The sequence below is a fragment of the Bidens hawaiensis genome, unplaced genomic scaffold (assembly GCF_021521415.1).
Source record: "Bidens hawaiensis isolate Kalapana, Puna unplaced genomic scaffold, B.hawaiensis_p1.1 tig00078191_1, whole genome shotgun sequence".
Taxonomy (NCBI): Eukaryota; Viridiplantae; Streptophyta; class Magnoliopsida; order Asterales; family Asteraceae; genus Bidens; species Bidens hawaiensis.
This window is the reverse complement of record NW_027503409.1, coordinates 1-21,254: the sequence shown is the minus strand read 5'-3', so window position 1 is coordinate 21,254 and position 21,254 is coordinate 1. Positions and strand designations below refer to the sequence as shown.

The 21,254-nt window shown below is 40.4% G+C and overlaps 1 pseudogene; it reads right to left on the bottom strand.

Moving 5' to 3' along the window:
• Positions 1–765: 765 nt before the first annotated feature.
• LOC143606898 (secreted RxLR effector protein 161 pseudogene) lies at positions 766–1,158 on the bottom strand (annotated as a pseudogene).
• Between the last annotated feature and the right edge of the window lie 20,096 nt (positions 1,159–21,254).

The following is a 21,254-nucleotide window of genomic DNA, read 5'->3' as shown; positions in this document are numbered from 1 at the left end:
GGTTTGTAACCTTTTAAAACCAATAATATAAATCGGTTTCTAACTAGCGATTAGAACCGGGTATAAATCAGTTAGTGGTGGATCAGTTACTAACCGGTTAGAAACCGATTTTCAAGAACGAATTGATAACGGAAACACAAATGAGCACATAATATTTAGGGTGGACTCACGTATTATTATAATCAAGAAACTACTCAAAACTTGAATACAATAATTCCTCTCACTTATACAATAACCCTAACATGGCCATGTATATATAGGGAGACCCTAACTTGGTAAACAAGTAATTACCAAATAAAAGCCCAATTGCAACCCTATAAACTCATTACATCATTAATGAATTCCATAGACCCAATAGGTCCAACCCGGTCACCTACACATGACGGGCCTAATAAGATGGAAATTACCAACAATCACCCCCTAATTTCCTAATTTCCTACTCGAAACTAGGAGATCTTCAACATCGAGCAATCTTCTCATCTCGTCAAACTTGATTCTCGCAAGTGCTTTCGTAAGAATGTCAGCTCGTTGTTCTTTGCCACTAATATGCTACATCGCTAACTCCTTTTGCTCCACACATTCCCGTATATAATGAAATCGGGACGTTATGTGCTTGCTCCGACTATGACAAACGGGATTTTTAACCAAGGCAATCGCCGATGTGTTATAAATCTTTAACACCACTTCTATAAATATCCTTTCAGTCAATTCCGCCAACAATTCACCTAACCATACGACTTGTCCCGCAGCTGAACTCGCCATCATTTATTCCGCCTCGCATGATGAAAGCGCTACGGTGCATTGTTTCTGTGAGCACCAAGAAATCGGGGCTCCCCCATAATAGAACACATGACCGGTAGTGCTTCTTCCATCATCTTCATCAATGTTATGGCTACTATCACTGTACCCGATCAACTCCTTTGATCCACCTCGTTTATACCTGATCCCCAATCCAACAGTTCCTTGAATAAACTGAAGAATTTGTTTAATTACCGACAAGTGAGACTTCTTTGGAGTTTGCATATATCTACTAACCATGCCAACCGAAAACGCCAAATAAGGTCGAGTGTTTAACAAGTAACGAAGACACCCAACCAACTCCGTTGCATCTGCATCAACATCATCCTCGGCTTTAGACAATTTCACATTAGGATCCATGGGTACACTTTTAGATAACAATCCTCCATCCCAGCTTCTTTTAATAACCGTCGAGCATAAGCACTTTGATGGATTTGAATTTCATTCTCTAATTGTGAGACTTCGATTCCGAGATAGAGTGAGCATTCCCAAATCAGACAATTCAAACTTCTTGTACATCGCAAGTTTGAACTGATTAATGTGATTGTTATTTGAACCCGTAACAACCAAATCATCAACATACACGCCGACAATAATTATATTGGTTCCAATTAATCTCCGATAAACTGCTTGTTCATTCGAACACCTCACAAATTTCAAACCCGTGAGAATACCGTCAAGCTTGGTATTCCACGCCCGTGGTGCTTGCCTCAAACCGTATAAAGCCTTGGTTAGCTTATAGACCGTGTTTTTCTCCCCGGGTTTAACGAACCCATCTGGTTGAGAAACAAATACCTCTTATTGTATCTCCCTATGTAAAAATGCCGACTTTACATCCAAATGATGTAATTTCCATCCTTTAGTAGCTGCAATGGCAATGAGCATACGGACGGTTTCAAGTCTGGCCACCGGAGCAAAGACCTCGTCAAAATCGACTTCGGGTTGTTGCACGTAACCCTTTGCCACAAGTCTTGCTTTATATTTATTAATCTAACCATCTGCATTTCTTTTCACCTTGAAAACCCACTTCAATCCGATAGCTTTAGCCTCTCTCGGTAACTCAGTCGACTTCCATGTGTCGTTTCGTTTAATTGAGTTCCGTTTGCATAGCCTTTATCCACTCCGGTTTGGATTTTGCTTCACCAAAATTCCTCGGTTCCCCTTCTTCTAACAAAAGAAGTTCAATGTCCTCTACTTCCGAACATAAGACATAATCATTGAACTTAACCGGTGCGATCGGAACACGTGTCAGAAGCTGTCTGAATTAGCGACAGAAGCTGTCGCTGATGCTGTTTCAGAATTTGGCGACAAAGCTGAATAGTCGTCGCTAATGCTGTTGCTTCCAATAGGATCGGTTACAACTTGCCCAACTCCGGTATCAATAACCGCGTTCCAATCAACCCAAAATAAACCTGGTGCTAGCTCCGTGTTTTTTTTGGTTTGACCTGAATTAGACCAAGCCCACGTATTCTTCTCGTCAAAAACCACATCACGAGCTATCACAACCTTCTGGGTCTTCGGATCGAACAACCGGCGAGCTTTGGACCCGGTCTCAACTCCGATATGCAGTAAAATCCTTGAACAGTCATTGAGCCTTTTCAAGTGAGTGCCCACTATCTTTGCATACGCCACACAACCAAATACTTTAAGATGAGAAATATTCGGTTTCTTTTCTTTTAACATCTCGTATGGCGTTTTCTCCTTTAGGGTACGAGTAGGAATACGATTCTCGATGTACGTTGCATGTCGGATTGTCTCACCCCATAAGTAATTCGGAACACCCATTGCTTTTAACATCCTCCATGATATCTCCAATAAAGTTCGATTCTGTGACAATCGTCAATTTCAGGTTAACTCCGTTAACTCAACTCCGTCAATTCAAACTTAAGATCACTGAATCTATAACGCACACTTCATTACATTTAAACTAGGGTTTAAATGACGCTTAACACTCACTACATGTGTAGTCTTTCAGGATTTGCACCGAAACGCAAACGAGTTGACGCAAACGATTGATGAATAAACGAAAAACGTCAAAACAGTAATTGTGATAACTATGTGTTAGACTTATGTGTTATGTGATAACATGGTTATAAACGTAAACTCAAGATGTAAACAAGTTAGTTTAAGCTAGGAAAAGTAATACTTAGAAGTGGATGGGCCAAAGTGTAACATAGTATTCTATAAATAATAACAATAAACAAACCCTAACACACTTTTTCTTTTCTTTTCCTCCTACCCCGATCGGAAACCCACCCTCCATCACCCTTGGCTGCCGTCACCTATACACACACATACAACTAGGATTTCAAGCTTTTGATTGAAGAATTAGGTGCTAGGAAGGTATAATCGATTATCCTATGCATCCTTTATACTTGATTTTGATGTTTGTTGGGTTAATTACAAACCCTAGGTGCCGATTTTGATATGGTGTTGTGTTAATATGATTGTTGATTGATTTGTTGATGATATGATAACTAGAATGAATATTGTTACATGTTAATTGTTGTGTCTTTGATTTGAGTTCAAAACAAAAACCCTAATCATGTATGTAATGTGTAATTGATGTGCATGGATGGTGTTTATGGAGTCTTGAGTGTAATATGAATGCATGATGGTTCATAGATAGTTAATATGTTGAGTTTGGATGCAAACAGTTTCTGGACAGAATGTGTTAGTGATGTTAAATTAACTATAACGAGGTGTAAAGGTGAAATGGTTGAGATTATTGGTACTAAAGTAAACTAGGCTGAGTCTAGTTTCTATAGAGTATAAACTTGTAATTTTTGGACCAGTAGAAGTTAACTTTTATGATTTTACAAAAACGTTGTGCAAAGCTGAGCTGTTAGACCTGCTGTTAGGTTGTTTTGTAAATATTATATCTCATGAACTACGAGACCAATTGGGTTGGTTCCACTTCTGTAAGTTGACTTATTGAGTTAGGAACCTAACCCAAGTGGTCCTGCATTTATTGGATTTTTCGTTTAATGGGAATTTCAAATAACATTCTGTTGCGCATGAATTTGACTGTTATGAGTTTGCTATAATGATTTGATGATTGTGAGAAAACTATGTGGAATAAAAATATAATAAAATATGTTCTGGAAACCTAAGACATATACGCTTCTGTGATGATTTTTGGTAAATTAATTGAGATGCTATGATCGTTGGAATAGTACAATATTTCAAGTAGAATTTCTGTCTCGGTGAAACTAGCTGCTGAGTTTTGTGAAAACGCATGAAACATGATACTTGCTATATAATTGTTATGTTTTGACCAAATTACCCTTGCGGGGAATAATTGCTAATTGATTGTCATAATTTGACCAAATTGCCCTTATTTGTCATGATTTGACCAAAATGCCCTTACGGGGAGTAATAGCTAGTGATGTACTTTATGAATACATGACACGTATATGATTGCTTACACATGTAATGTGTCACAAATACACTTGTTAAAGTCACACACGATTCACAAACGAAACACGAAACATGTTATGTGCATAGGTATTATGTGCCGGGTCTAGAGACTCGATAATATTCCGACACTTAGAAAAAGCTCTTTGTTGTTTTAGAACGCTAGAGAGAGTTTTTCTGTGACGCGCATCTTGGTGATTTAATTTGGGAATTTCTTCGCAAACAGTGAGTTTCACTTTCCCCTTTTAAACTCTTTAAACGCTTTTCTCTTGGGGGAGATAACATACTCCGAACGCATTTAAGATTTTGTTAATATAGATTATATATCACTTGTAAAGACTAAGTGGCAAACGCGTAAACTAAAGTCCTTCATAACATCGAACCGGTTAATATTTGGATAATAGCGAGTCACTGTTGAGTAGTACTACTGGGTGTGACAAACCCCACCCAACGCTAAACTCGACTGGATGTCGAGCGGGTGTAATCTTGGCTAAACACATACCATGGTCTGGACGACCTGGTGGCAAGGCAAATTGATAAACAGTCAGCTTCGGTGTCGAACACTTAGTGATACTTGTTTTATAGGCTAGCTACCTATAGATATATAATTGACATAACACTATCTGTAACGCAAAACGCTGTAACGCAAAACGCTGTAACGCAAAACGCTGAACGCAAACGCTAAACATTTATTTTTATATAAACTTGTGAACTCACCAACCTTGTGTTGACACTTTTAGTATGTTATTCTCAGGTAGCCGAGGAGGGCGCGCGGTTTAGGAACATGCATTGCATGAAAACGCTTTTGTTATGCAAACTTACTTTTAACCGTTATCATTGGTTTTAAGTCGTCCTGCGTGACGCAACTTTTGGTTAAAGGTTTTTACGCTTCCGCATTTAATTACTCGTAAACGTTTTCATGGTTTGAAACTTTGTTTTATGGTTTGGTTATAACTAATGATTCCGATCCTGTTAGTTCACACCCTCTGACGGTAAAACTCCGTTAGTGAATTTTGAGGGTGTGACAGATTGGTATCAGAGCCATTGGTTATAGCGAACTAGAAGCTGCATGCATACTAGACTTTAACCGTGACGACCCATTAGTTATAATGATACGCACTGCATAGGTTTGTGTAGTCTTGTAATCTTATCTCTTTACCTCTTTCACTCATACGCGCGCGCATACACGGCTTACCTGTTGGAATGTCGACGCCGCCACCTTCATCATCATCTGATGCGATGACTCATGCTCACGGGAAGGAACCGCAGTTACCTACCGCATCGCCACCCTGAGTAGTCCCAGAACTCGAAGCTCCCGCACCGAAGAGGTACCCGCCTATCCGGAGGCATATACGAAAACGACGTTAGCTGGGATTGGTACCCTAACATGATTAGACGTATGGTCTATCGCGAGCAAGTTCCCCCGTTACCTCACCCGAATCACCCTGCTTATCCCAACACCCTACCACCCATAACCGAACCTGTAGAGCGAGTTCTCGCAGCTGTTGTTTCATGTTTGGAGCGTGATGTGGGTTACATGCGCTATACGAGAGCGAACGTTTCCGGACTGTTAAAAGACGGAACCGAGACTAAGGAGGAGATTGCCCGCATGGCAGCGGCAATGAAGGAAATGCAAGAGGCTAGTGATCAACAGATGAAGATTATGAGGAAGATGCAAGCCGAGATGATAGACTTGCAAGAGCAACTCCAGGTAGCAAGGACCCGAACCGAGATAGCTCTAGAGCGTTGCGATGTGCTACAAATGCAACTTGCTCAGAACGCAGCCGAACCTGAGGCAGAGCCTGAGGCCGAGCCTGAGGCAGAGCCTGAAGAAGATCCTGAAGAGGAGCCTGAAGAAGATCCCGAGGAAGATCCCGAGGAAGATCCCGAGGAGGAACCCGAAGAAGAACCGGAGGAAGAACCGACTGAGGAGGAGGCACACTCAGAGGTGTCCTCAGACGATGACATCTAGTGATGATGACACTTAGATGGAGGGGTTGTCTCCATCCGAACTATTATTTTCTATGATTTTAAGGATTGATTGGAAATACTTTGTAACGAATACAATGATTTTAATCATGAATTATTAATTAGATTAATATATGGTTGTGATGTGATGTCGTTTCTTATTTCTTTCTTACCTATCTTTTTATTACATGTATGGTGTGTTGAATATGAAAGAAAAATTCATGTTTAACATTTTATACCGTGATTCTAGGATATGGCTGGAAGGAATGCTGGACACGGACGTGGTAACATCAACTTGACTGCAGCTGAACTCCAAACACTGCTGAACGACCATGCGGCGGCCGCTTTAGCCGCACATGTTCAGAACCAAGCTGGAGGTCCAAGTGGAACGTGTACCTTCAAGAATTACCTTGACTGCAAGCCCAGTACGTTTAAGGGCACTGAGGGAGCTATAGGCTTCCTGCGTTGGGCTGAGAAGGCCGAGTCGGCATTTGAGATGTGTAATTGTCCCCCTGCCAGTAGGGTCAAATTCGCTGCTGGAACACTTGAGGATTCTGCTCTCACTTGGTGGAATTCGAACGTGCACATCCTTGGATTGGAACTGGCTAACGCGATGAACAGGGAGGAGTTCAAAAACATGATGCAAGAAGAGTACTGTCCAAGAGAGGAGATTTTGAAGTTAGAGTCAGAATTTTGGTCACTGAAGATGGTGGGCTCAGAAATTGAAGCCTACACTACCCGTTTTCACGAGTTGGCTGTGATGTGTCCGCGGATGGTGGATCCGCCGAGTAAGAGGATTGAGATGTATATCGATGGGTTAGCACCGCAGATTCAGGGCATGGTGACGTCTTCCAGACCAGCCACGATTCAACAAGCGATCCGTTTAGCTCACAAACTGACGGATCAGGCTGTGACCCAAGGTGCGTTACCACCTAGGGGTTCAACCACTAAAGCCCGTGACAACCCGAGTAATGACAACCACAGCAACAGCAACCCGAGCAGCGGAAAGAGGAAGTTTGACAACACCAGATCCTCGTCCTCGAACCTCCCACCGCAACAACACTACCTGTAACGATTCCGGCAAATTCAGGTATACCCTAGCCGGTATATACTATTTACGTGTTATTTAATACTGAATATGTGAATTATAATGTGTATATACGAGTATGTATGATTCACGGTACGAATTATACTCGATTATACCGTAAATCGTATTGGAAGTACGGTTAACCGATTTACGGTTATTGAAACCCGAATGAATCGAAGATTACGTTATAGACGAAATATATGATGTTTAGTAATGTTTACTAAGCATTAAAGCTTCGGGATAAGTGAATTATAGCACGGAAAAAGAATTTCGATTTAATGTTACGTCGGTACGTTAAACGAAACCTTTAATACCAAACCAAGCAAGAGATGATCAATCAAGCCGAAAAAGATGTGCAGTTATTAATAATATGATGTTTTAAGTCAATAAATGTCATGGTTTAAGTTTTTAAAGTTTTTAAATCGGTTTTATATAAATTTTATTTTTAAGCAGAAAAACGACCGTTTTAGCCTCGTTTTAAGCCGAATTAAACGTTTAACCGAAAAACGAACTGAACCAGATTATCCACAACATTATCCGGATTACACAATCCGAATGTGTGGCCAAGAATGAAGGAGTGGGCCCCACCCCACCCCTTATGTAGACCGATCGGCCAAGGGGAGGCCCTTAGCCTTTCATTTTTCTTTTTTTTACATGCAATCCAACTCCAAAACCTTTCCCTCTCTTCAAATCTCATCCAAATCCTTGATTTTTAACAAGAATCACAAGGTAAAAACATGGTTATAATGGTTAATTCATAGTTTTAATTCCATGATCTTGAGTTGTTTGCAAGAGAATGAAGTTTCAAGTGAAAAATGGGTGGAAACCCGAGATGAAACCGATTCTTGCATGATCAAGTGATGTATACTAGTTATACAAGGGATCTTGGTCCAAGAAAGGAGTTAAAAGAGTCAAAAACGAATTTTTACGGTTAAAATCTTTGTTTTTATATCATAACCGAAACCAAGAAAGAAATGGCTTGATTGTGGGTGTAACTTGCTTGGTGTGGTGTTATTGTGCTTGTAGGTGTTATATCTAGTTGCTAGCAAAGGCTAGAAAGCAAGATCTTGGCGATCTAAAGCTAGAAACACAAGGTAGTTCGGTTTTTTTCGTATGATTTATATGATTTGGTCAGATTGTGATAGACTTAGAGTTGGGTCATGAAATTTCACAGAGATGATCTACACATGAAAATATAAGATCTGTGAAAATTTGGTAATTTTTGGATAAAGGATGAATATTTGGTGAATTTAATGCTCGGTTTTGGCTAAAAATGGTGAAAAATAGCTAAACATCATGAAAATTCTGGAAAATTTCAGATAAGCTTTTCATAACATGTAAAAGTCACACACAAAATTTCAGATCCATTGGAGAAGTCTAAGTAGGCTTTTCGGTAAAACGAGTTCAAGGGTTTTCTAGCTCGGTTTGGTTAAAATGGCATGAAAAATGAGATTTTGGTTCTGGAAAAATTGCAGGGAACTATGTGGATGGCAGGAGTCATCCCAGAAAAATTTGGGATTTTTCTAAGGTCGTTTGGTATTTTCGACATATTTGGTGTTTAAATGACGTTTAAAAATAGATAAATAAATGTTAAATATAAAAATTAATTCTGGAAATATTTTTATAAAATTCTTTACTGTCAAAAAGTGTTTTGTGCAAAATTTCAAGATCCGAGATTAAACGGATAATTATTTGTGCTAAAAAGCACATAAAAACAAACTTTTAAAGCTTAAAACGCGTAAACCGGCAAAGTTCGCCTAAGCGAGCTGACTGGTGTATAAAAACCTTAAAAATGAACCATTTTTATGAAACTAAGTTAATCAAGTAAAAATAAATCATCCGAAAATAATTCGGATGATTTGGTATTTTTATCCGAAATAACAGTTTCAGGCACCCTTAAGACGAAAACGGGTCCCGCGGCCAAACGGGGCGTCTAAACCGAGCTCTAAATTCACGGTTTTAACTAAAATATCAGTCAAACACTATTTTCAGGTCGTGTGTTTCCAAACTCATTTTTGAAACATAAAAAAACGGATAACCGTGCTAGGCACGCAAAACGGGGAAAACATAATAATAATAAATTTTGACGGATAAACTCTAAGAGATATCACAATCTAAGTCCTGAGAAGTGTTTCGGGGTTAACATTGTCCCCGGATAGTGTACGGTACTGGGTTAACAGTGTCCCCAGACGTACCGGTTAACACGAATTTAAGTTATATTAATAGAAATTGTATAGTAACGACTTAGGGATCGTATTACAGATCCGGACCGGTAGCCGTGCACAGTGTTACCTATTTGCTCACGAAAAGGTGAGTTTCACGAGCCCCTTTTTATTGAACTGCTTTAAATATTTTCCCGGGGCGGAAAGCATGTTATTATTTAAATGTTTAAGTACATGCTGATCGCATGGAAATGAATGAATTTATATAATGTTTATTGTACGGGAATCGTACGGTAATGTATTAAGATGGTAATTGTCTGAGTTGCTAACATTGTAAGGCCCGAAACAGTGTTCTGGGTTAACAGTGTCCCCAGAGGTTATTAAATGTGTTCTGGGTTAACAGTGTCCCCAGAGGTTATTAAATGTGTTTCTGGGTTAACAGTGTCCCCAGAGGTTATTGGATGTGTCTCTGGGTTAACAGAGGTTTCACTTGTGGGCTCAGCATAATTTCATCGCTAATATATGATTACTGTAATGATTTGTCATGGTTTATTTAAATTAGTGAAACTCACCAACTATTCGTAGTTGACCCGTTTTCTTTACATGCTTTCTAGGTACACCCAAATTGGAATGAGTGATACGTGCTTGATGATGTGTGCTATTTTGTGGAAGCTTAAGGATCTTTATTTTGTATTAAATATGCTAATGTACTATCGGTAAAACTTATGTGTTAACGCCTAGATGATAACGAAACTCGGAACAATGTATTGAGATGTAAATTAATGTAGTGGTGTTTTCTTTATAAGCAATGCTGTTGATATCAGATGCGTCTGTTGCATCCCGTTTACGTTTCTGCTGCGGTTACGGGGTGTTACACTACCGTAAGCCCGAATTCACTCGGAGCTTTAACAATCAAAGTCACAACAACAATAACAACGGTAGCGGGCAGGGTTGACCGTGTCAAGTGTCAAAGATGCGGAAAGATGGGTCACCAGGCGAAGGAATGTAGAGGAGACCTTGCGGCAAAGGGTGCTCCTAAACCACCTATGACGACGAAGGGATGTTTTGAATGTGGGCAGGAAGGTCATTTCAGGAAAGATTGTCCCAAGCTGAAACAGAACGACAACAACGGAGGTAATGGAAGTGGCAGTAGTGGTGGAAGCAATGGCAAGGGAAGAGCTTTTGTAATTGGGTCGGGTCAAGCCCGCAATGATCCGCACGTGGTGACTGGTAAGTTCCCTGTGAACGATTGTTTTGCTTCTGTATTGTTTGACACTGGAGCTGATAGGAGTTTTGTGTCGAAAGCCTTTAGCCAACTCTTAGACTTAACTCCAACTCCGTTAGATGCTAAGTTTCATGTTGAATTAGCTGACGGTAAGACTATAGTAACGACTCATGTACTTGCGGGATGTAAGTTAAAACTGTCAGGTCATATTTTTGATATCGACCTTATTCCTTTTACGCTTAGTAGTTTCGATGTCGTTGTCGGCATGGACTGGTTATCCGAGAACCGAGCGGAGATTATATGTCACGACAAGATAGTTCACATTACTACCCCTTCCGGCGAGATCATTTCGATCCGGGGTGAGAGAAGCGGCATGACCACCAGCGTCATTACCCTCATGAAGGCGCAGAAGTATCTACGAAAGGGTCATCCGGCAATTTTGGCGCAGATTGTTGAGAAACCCGCGGAGAAGAAGCGAATTGAAGATATACCAGTTGTGCGAGATTTTCCGGAAGTCTTCCCGGAGGATTTGCCTGGACTCCCTCCTATTCGTCAAGTCAAATTCCAAATCGAGTTGACACCCGGTGCAGCACCCATAGCACGAGCCCCGTATCGGCTCGCACCGGCGGAGCTTCAGGAACTGTCCACACAGTTGCAAGATTTGTTGGATAAGGGTTTTATCCGACCTAGCTCATCGCCATGGGGAGCCCCTGTCTTATTTGTCCGAAAGAAGGACGGGACTTTCCGCATGTGTATCGACTACCGGGAGTTGAACAAGGTGACGGTCAAGAACCGTTATCCTTTACCCCGAATTGATGATCTGTTTGACCAGCTCCAAGGATCGAGTTACTACTCGAAGATCGATCTGCGATCCGGTTACCATCAGCTAAGAGTGCGCGAAGAGGATATTTCAAAGACGGCTTTCAGAACACGGTATGGTCACTACGAGTTTTCGGTTATGCCTTTTGGACTAACCAACGCACCAGCCGTATTTATGGATCTCATGAATCGAGTATGCAAGGCGTACCTCGACAAGTTTGTGATTGTTTTCATTGATGATATTCTTGTCTACTCCATGAACGAAGCTGACCATGAAGAACACTCAAGGGTAATTCTGGAATTGTTGAAGAAGGAACAACTGTATGCTAAACTCTCGAAATGTGAATTTTGGCTTCGCGAGGTTCACTTTTTAGGGCATGTGATCAACGAGAATGGTATCCATGTCGATCCCGGTAAGGTAGAGGCCATCAAAAACTGGGAAGCACCTAAGACTCCGACTGAGGTGCGGCAATTCCTAGGACTGGCCGGCTACTACCGACGTTTCATCGAGGGATTTTCAAAGATTGCTCAACCCCTCACCGCTTTGACTCACAAAGGCACTAAGTATAATTGGGGTGACGCGCAAGAATCCACTTTTCAACTGTTGAAAACCAAACTCTGTAGCGCTCCTATTCTAGCCCTCCCCGAGGGAACGGAAAATTTTGAGGTACACTGTGACGCATCTATACAAGGTCTCGGTTGTGTGCTGATGCAACTCGAGAAGGTTATAGCTTATGCCTCTCGACAACTACGGGTTCACGAGAAGAATTACACGACCCATGATTTGGAACTTGGAGCTGTGGTGTTCGCCCTTAAGATATGGAGGCATTACTTATACGGTACCAGGTTTACCATTTACACCGACCACAAGAGTCTCCAACATATCTACGATCAGAAGGAGCTGAATATGCGACAGCGTCGTTGGGTCGAGCTGCTTAAAGATTACGATTGTGCCATCAAGTACCACCCTGGCAAGGCCAATGTAGTGGCCGACGCACTCAGTAGAAAAGAAACAGATAAACCCAGACGAGTGCGAGCATTGCAACTCACGATTCATGCAAACTTACCCGACCAGATTCGCGAGGCGCAACTTGAAGCTTTGAAAGATGATAATCTTCCATCGGAACTCATGCGGGGCATGAACAAGCAACTTGAAACCAGATCGGACGGGGTCCGATATTTTGAGAACCGGATTTGGGTTCCACGGTACGGAGAGTTGAGAACTCTGGTGATGGACGAAGCTCACAAGTCCCGATATTCTATCCACCCTGGCTCAGATAAAATGTACCATGATTTAAAGGCACTTTACTGGTGGCCGAACATGAAAGCCGACATTGCCACTTACGTGAGCAAATGCTTGACTTGCGCCCGAGTCAAAATAGAATACCAGAAACCATCAGTCCTACTACAACAACCGGAACTCCCAATGTGGAAATGGGAACACATCTCAATGGATTTTATCACGGGTTTACCTAAGACACCGACGGGATGCGATACCATCTGGGTGATCGTTGACCGGTTGACTAAGTCTGCACACTTCTTAGCGATCAAGGAATCGGACAAAATGGAGAGACTGACTCGTGTTTACATGAAAGAAGTGGTGTCTAGACACGGAGTGCCTGTCTCAATCATTTCTGATCGAGATTCTCGTTTCACTTCGCACTTTTGGAAGTCGCTGCAAAACGCACTAGGCACCCGTCTTGATATGAGCACAGCATACCATCCTCAGACAGATAGACAAAGTGAACGAACTATTCAGACCCTGGAGGATATGTTGCGTGCATGCGTATTGGATTTCGGAAAAAGTTGGGAACCTCACTTACCTTTGGTAGAGTTTTCGTATAATAACAGCTACCACGCAAGTATTAAAGCAGCGCCGTTTGAAGCGCTGTACGGACGGAAGTGTCGATCACCACTCTGCTGGGCAGAGGTGGGTGACAGCCAAATCACTGGTCCGGAACTGGTACTCGAAACTTCGGAAAAGATTGTTCAAATCCGAAATCGCATGGCAGCAGCACGAAATCGCCAAAAGAGTTACGCCGACAAGCGCCGAAAACCTCTCGAATTTCAAGTGAACGATCGAGTGTTACTCAAAGTCTCACCTTGGAAAGGTGTGGTTCGCTTTGGTAAGCGAAACAAACTCAACCCATGATATGTTGGTCCTTACCGGATAATGAGCGTATTGGTCCGGTGGCGTACCGACTGGACCTACCAACGGAACTAAGTGGCGTACACAATGTTTTTCACGTATCCAATTTGAAGAAATGCTTATCCGATGAAACCCAAGTAATCCCTTTGGATGAACTGCAAGTTGATGAACAGTTACGTTTCATTGAAGAACCAGTCGAAGTTTTGGATTGGGAAACCAAAACGCTCAAGCACAGCAAAATTCCAATCGTTAAGGTTCGTTGGAACTCGAGACGTGGACCGGAGTTCACGTGGGAACGCGAGGATCAAATGATGAAAAAGTATCCTCACCTTTTTGAAGGGCTGACCAAACACAGAAAACCGTGAAACCCGGCAAACCGTCAGAATTCACCGGAGGTATGAATTAAATTTCGGGACGAAATTTCTTTCTACTAGGGGATGATATGACAAACTGAAAATTTTTCTTACTTTTTCAGACACTCATCACGACTTGACTCAAATTTTCGGGACGAAAATTCTTTAACATGGGAATGAAGTGACAATCGTCAATTTCAGGTTAACTCCGTTAACTCAACTCCGTTAATTCAAACTTAAGATCACTGAATCTATAACGCACACTTCATTACATTTAAACTAGGGTTTAAATGACGCTTAACACTCACTACATGTGTAGTCTTTCGGGATTTGCACCGAAACGCAAACGAGTTGACGCAAACGATTGATGAATAAACGAAAAAAGTCAAAACAGTAATTATGTGATAACTATGTGTTAGACTTATGTGTTATGTGATAACATGGTTATAAACGTAAACTCAAGATGTAAACAAGTTAGTTTAAGCTAGGAAAAGTAATACTTAGAAGTGGAGGGGCCAAAGTGTAACATAGTATTCTATAAATAATAACAATAAACAAACCCTAACACACTTTTTCTTTTCTTTTCCTCCTACCCCGATCGGAAACCCACCCTCCATCACCCTTGGCTGCCGTCACCTATACACACACATACAACTAGGATTTCAAGCTTTTGATTGAAGAATTAGGTGCTAGGAAGGTATAATCGATTATCCTATGCATCCTTTATACTTGATTTTGATGTTTGTTGGGTTAATTACAAACCCTAGGTGCTGATTTTGATATGGTGTTGTGTTAATATGATTGTTGATTGATTTGTTGATGATATGATAACTAGAATGAATATTGTTACATGTTAATTGTTGTGTCTTTGATTTGAGTTCAAAACAAAAACCCTAATCATGTATGTAATGTGTAATTGATGTGCATGGATGGTGTTTATGGAGTCTAGAGTGTTATATGAATGCATGATGGTTCATAGATAGTTAATATGTTGAGTTTGGATGCAAACAGTTTCTGGACAGAATGTGTTAGTGATGTTAAATTAACTGTAACGAGGTGTAAAGGTGAAAATTAGTTGAGATTATTGGTACTAATGTAAACTAGGTTGAGTCTAGTTTCTAAAAAGTATAAACTTGTAATTTTTGGACAAGTAGAAGTTAACTTTTATGATTTTACAAAAACGTTGTGCAAAGCTGAGCTGTTAGACCTGCTGTTAGGTTGTTTTGTAAATATTATATCTCATGAACTACGAGACCAATTGGGTTGGTTCCACTTCTGGAAGTTGACTTATTGAGTTAGAAACCTAACCCAAGTGGTCTTGCATTTATTTGATTTTTCGTTTAACGGGAATTTTAAATAAAATTCTGTTGCGCATGAATTTGACTGTTATGAGTTTGCTATAATTATTTGAAGATTGTGAGAAAACTATGTGGAATAAAAATATAATAAAATATGTTCTGGAAACCTAAGACATATATGCTTCTGTGATGATTTTTGGTAAATTAATTGAGATGCTATGATCAGTGGAATAGTACAATCTTTCAAGTATAATTTCTGTCTCGGTGAAACTAGCTGCTGAGTTTTGTGAAAACGCATGAAACATGATACTTGCTATATAATTGTTATGTTTTGACCAAATTACCCTTGCGGGGAATAATTGCTAATTGATTGTCATAATTTGACCAAATTGCCCTTATGGGGAATAATGGCTAGTTAATTGTCATGATTTGACCAAAATGCCCTTACGGGGAGTAATAGCTAGTGATGTACTTTATGAATACATGACACGTATATGATTGCTTACACATGTAATGTGTCACAAATACACTTGTTAAAGTCACACACGATTCACAAACGAAACACGAAACATGTTATATGCATAGGTATTATGGGCCGGGTCTAGAGACTCGATAATATTCCGACACTTAGAAAAATCTCTTTGTTGTTTTAGAACGCTAGAGAGAGTTTTTCTGTGACGCGCATCTTGGTGATTTAATTTGGGAATTTCTTCGCAAACAGTGAGTTTCACTTTCCCCTTTTAAACTCTTTAAACGCTTTTCTCTTGGGGGAGATAACATACTCCTAACGCATTTAAGATTTTGTTAATATAGATTATATATCACTTGTAAAGACTAAGTGGCAAACGCGTAAACTAAAGTCCTTCATAACATCGAACCGGTTAATATTTGGATAATAGCGAGTCACTGTTGAGTAGTACTACTGGGTTTGACAAACCCCACCCAACGCTAAACTCGACTGGATGTCGAGCGGGTGTAATCTTGGCTAAACACATACCATGGTCTGGACGACCTGGTGGCAAGGCAAATTGATAAACAGTCAGCTTCGGTGTCGAACACTTAGTGATACTTGTTTTATAGGCTAGCTACCTATAGATATATAATTGACATAACACTATCTGTAACGCAAAACGCTGTAACGCAAACGCTGAACGCAAACGCTAAACATTTATTTTTATATAAACTTGTGAACTCACCAACCTTGTGTTGACACTTTTAGTATGTTATTCTCAGGTAGCCGAGGAGGGCGCGCGGTTTAGGAACATGCATTGCTTGAAAACGCTTTTGTTATGCAAACTTACTTTTAACAGTTATCATTGGTTTTAAGTCGTCATTGGTTTTAAGTCGTCCTGCGTGACGCAACTTTTGGGTAAAGGTTTTTACGCTTCCGCATTTAATTACTCGTAAACGTTTTCATGGTTTGAAACTTTGTTTTATGGTTTGGTTATAACTAATGATTCCGATCCTGTTAGTTCACACCCTCTGACGGTAAAACTCCGTTAGTGGATTTTGAGGGTGTGACAGATTCCGTCCTTCAACCAATCCGTTTGTTGAGGTGTGTATGGTGTCGTTAGATGTCTTTGAATGTCTTCCATGTCAGGAAATTGATTGAACTCATGTGAGGTAAACTCACCACCTCGGTCGGTACGAAAAGTCTTGATCTTTTTCCCGACATCACTTTCAGCCAATTCTTTAAACTTTTTGAAAGCTTCAAACGCCTCATCTTTAGCCTTTAACAAATACGTCTTTCATGGGTAACGCCACGCATTCCTTCAACCATCTCCCTCCTGGCCATTAGCTTTATTGACTCAAAGTTCAAGTGGCCAAGCCTAGCATGCCACAACCAACTTGTTTATTCAATTCGGCTAAGTAAACTAACCGGTTTACCAATATTTAATTGTATCCGGTATAGCCGATTAGGGAAACGAGTCACCTTCATCAATAACCTACCTTGCCCATCATGCATCGTAAGGTAGTTATCTTTTATATGAATATCACACCCGTGTTTTGAGGCTTGACCGAGACTAATAATATTGCTTCGAAGACTCGGTATAAAATAAACATCCGTAAGCAAACGATGTTCACCACTTTTAGCCTCAAATAAAATCGACCCCTTGCCGCTTATATCAACATAAGAGTCATCCCCAAACTTAACCTTTCCCATGACACGATTATTAAGTTCAGAATAGAAAGACTTGTTACCCGTCATGTGGTTACTTGCGCCGTTATCTAAGTACCATTCATCACCATCTTTAGACTCGTTGTTTCCGGGTATAACCTTCTTTTCATTCAAGAACACCGTTTCTTGAACACACTTCATCATAAACAAAGCAGGATCCCTTGTCTCAGATGCTTCAGCTAGCTTTGCTTCACCTTTAACCTTTTGTTTTCGGTTGGGACACTTATGGAAAAAGTGTCCAAACTCATCACATCGATAACATTGAACCTTTGAGAGGTCCCGTGTTTTGCCCTTATGCTCACGGTTTTCCCGGTTCATGGCGTTTTCTTGATGACCGTGGTTTTGACTCGACTCGCAACCACCTCGTCCTCGCCCTCCTCCACATCCACTGCCCCCACGAGTGGACTCACGATCATTGTACCAACTACTTGAGGATTCAGACCTTTGAAACATAAGCTTACCTTGGGTTTCGGAATGCATGTCTTTTTCCCGAATCCGCTCATCGTATGCTTTTAAACGTCCCACCACGTCTTCAAACCCAACAGTTTTGAGATCCAACGTTGTTCAATAGATGCAACAATTTGAATAAACTTACTTCGGGGTAAACTTGAAAGGAACTTTTGACCATCTTAGTTTTCTCGATCATCTCTCCTAAACTCGTCGCCTTTGACGCCGTACACGAGAGTTTCGCCATAAACTCATCAATGGTCTCCGTCTCTTTCATCCTCATACCATCAAACTCATTCATGAGAGTTTGCGATCTTGCCTCCTTAACCCAATCAGCCCCAAGATTACGCGTCTTAATCGCGTTCCAAATCTCCTTGGCCGACCCAAGATTACCCACTTGCATGATTGTCGCTTTCGGGATCGACTAATAAATCAACGCAATCGCGATGTTGTTTTTATCATCGTCGGTTGCACCCGAATCAATGGTATTCCAAACCTTATGCACATTCAAGTGTACCTTCATTCGAATAGCCCATACCGTGTAATTAGTAGAGGTAAGCATGGGACTTTGGAACGCATTCGGGGTTCCCACTCCCGCTTACACCGCTTGTCTTCACTGTTTCTTTATCACCCATCATTCTAAAACTCCAACCATGCAAAACAAATCAACCAAACTTTGTGAACCAAGAAATAAATAATAAAACCAACTTATATTATTATGTTCCCTTTTGAGATTTACGTCAGTAGCAACAAAAAGAAATCTCCTTTTTTCTTTTCATTCAACAGTTGCCTTCAAAAGAATTCTTATTACCCAAATATTCTTTTTTTAACGACCAACAAAATATCAATATCATAGAAAAAATAACCGTTACAAGCAAGATGCTAGCAACAAAAACACCCGGAATAAAAACACCCGGAAAAAAAAAACCTAACACCATTACAATGTATTTAAATTAAAACTACACCACCTCTCCCACGTTAGACCCGACCACTTAGATCTATTTTGAACCCATAAAAAGCTCAATGTTTTAATCTCCGCAATCATACTATTTAGATGGACCGGCTTCCTTTCAAAAAGCAAAGATTTTCTCGCCTTCCAAATACACCAAATTGTGGTAAGGCAAACCGCGTAAAAAACCTTCCCTTTTCGTTTAGGCAATAAGGAGAACTTGTGTAACTCTAACAAGTCACGAGTTGAGAAAGCAATATTGGCGGTACCTTGCACCAATCGGCTATAACACTCCAAACCGACTGCGCCAACGAACACGACACCACCAAATGTTATTCCTCACAAATTGACAAACGATCGATGCTAAGGCAACATTCCGTTTAGCCAAGGAGAATAGAGACGGTATCCTTTCCATTTCCGCCCTCCATGCGAAAACACCCACTTTTCTTGGAACATAATTACACCAATTAAACAAAAAACCAGTCTCCATCTCCAAGTTTTTCGCGAATTCCATCTTTAAACTCTTCACCGAAAATTCAAACCCATCATCCAAACCCCACTTCAGCCGATCATCTCCTTCACAAAGATGCACTTGCTGACACACCAACAACAAACCCGTTAGTATTCTTTTGGGTAATATAACCCAAATATTCTTTTGACTTATATTACCCAACAACCAATCAAAGAAATACTTATTCTTTTTGTATTAAATTCAAAAATTCCTTTTCTTGTACGACATAACTTTGGCGCTGAGATATTCAGTGGATCGATCACGACATTGATCAATTAACACAAAAGGATTAACCCACTCTGATACAAATTCAAGAACGAATTGATAACGGAAACACAAACGAGCGCACAATATTTAGAGTAAACTCACGTATTATTTAGAGTAAACCCACTCTGATACCAATTCAAGAACGAATTGCTAGGCATGCCGTGCTTAAGGCAGAAGCAGGAAAAATTGCTAAGCACGAGAAGGCGTGTGTGGAGAATCAACACGTCTTCATTCCTTTTGCTTTTGACACATTGGGTCTCTTGCCCCCGATGCTGTTACGTTTCTAAAAAGAGTTCAGCGGGTCGTGCACAGTAACTCATCGACGCCGAAGAACGATAACGTTGTTTTCAGTAGGATCGGTTTTTGTCATTCAAAAGGGGGGGTGGCGGCGCAGCTTGTTGCCCGCTTACCTGCCTCTTTATTGTAATTGGAACTATTTTTAATATAATTTAATCTTATCATATTAAAAAGAACTTTTAAGTTCAAATATTATAATCAAGAAACTACTCAAAACTTGAATACAATAATCTCTCTCACTTATACAATAACCCTAACAGCTATGTATATATAGGGAGACCCTATCTTGGTAAACAAGTAATTACCAAATAAAAGCCCAATTGCAACCCCATAAACCTATTGTATTATTAATGAATTTCATAGGCCCAATAAGTCCAATTCGGTTACCTACATGACGGGCCTAATAAGATGAAAATTACCAACAGATTTGGCTGTGCACCTCTCTATGTGTCATCACAATTCAAAAACACAAACCTTTTCAACTTGTTGGGTAGTCTTTTTGCTCTTGAACTGGGCTTCCTTGCTAGATTCATTAGGCCTTGGACAGTTTGTATGGGATGTGCTCATTTACAAGTTATAACACCAAAATAAGTAGTTATAAAAACTTATAATGTCTTGGAACTCCATGTGTGTTCCCAAATCATTTCTGAATTAATAAGTTGGACACGGTCTATCCTCTATATAATTTGTCGACTAGCTTTGAGTCGCTTGTGGACTGCTATAATCAGCCATCTATATGATTAGACCAATTTAAGATGCACACAACACCTTAAAAAAGACCACAATCACACGCCTCTCACCAACTCAAAACCTGGCTAGACCAATTATCTATTTCATCTTAAAATTTCACCAATTTACATACATCAATGATCACACTTCTATATTGATAACATTTTTATGGTAAACGCAGTGGTTTATTGGGGGTGTTTCCATAATTTCATCTCAACTTTTCTACCTAAACTGTCCACACCTTTATATTCGGGATTTCCACAGCTCCTCCCCCCCCCCCCCCCCCCTCTATTTGAACAAAACATTATACGATTGATCGTTATGGGTAATAACTATAACCAGGTTCTTGATCCATGATAAAAAGACCGTGGTCGTGGAGGACAGATGGGATGAAGGTAAATCCACTCCTAGTCCTTAGATGACATCTTAAACTACCATCTTCAAGAGGAAATAACTTTGATGTTGATTTCTCTCATGTATGCGTGAATGTGTAGTAAGGTGGTAGATAATGGTATTCCGTATCCACATCTTCCATCCATACTTGTATCTTGCAATGTTTTAAATATCGGTGTTTCACTTTCATCGGATTGGGCTAAAAA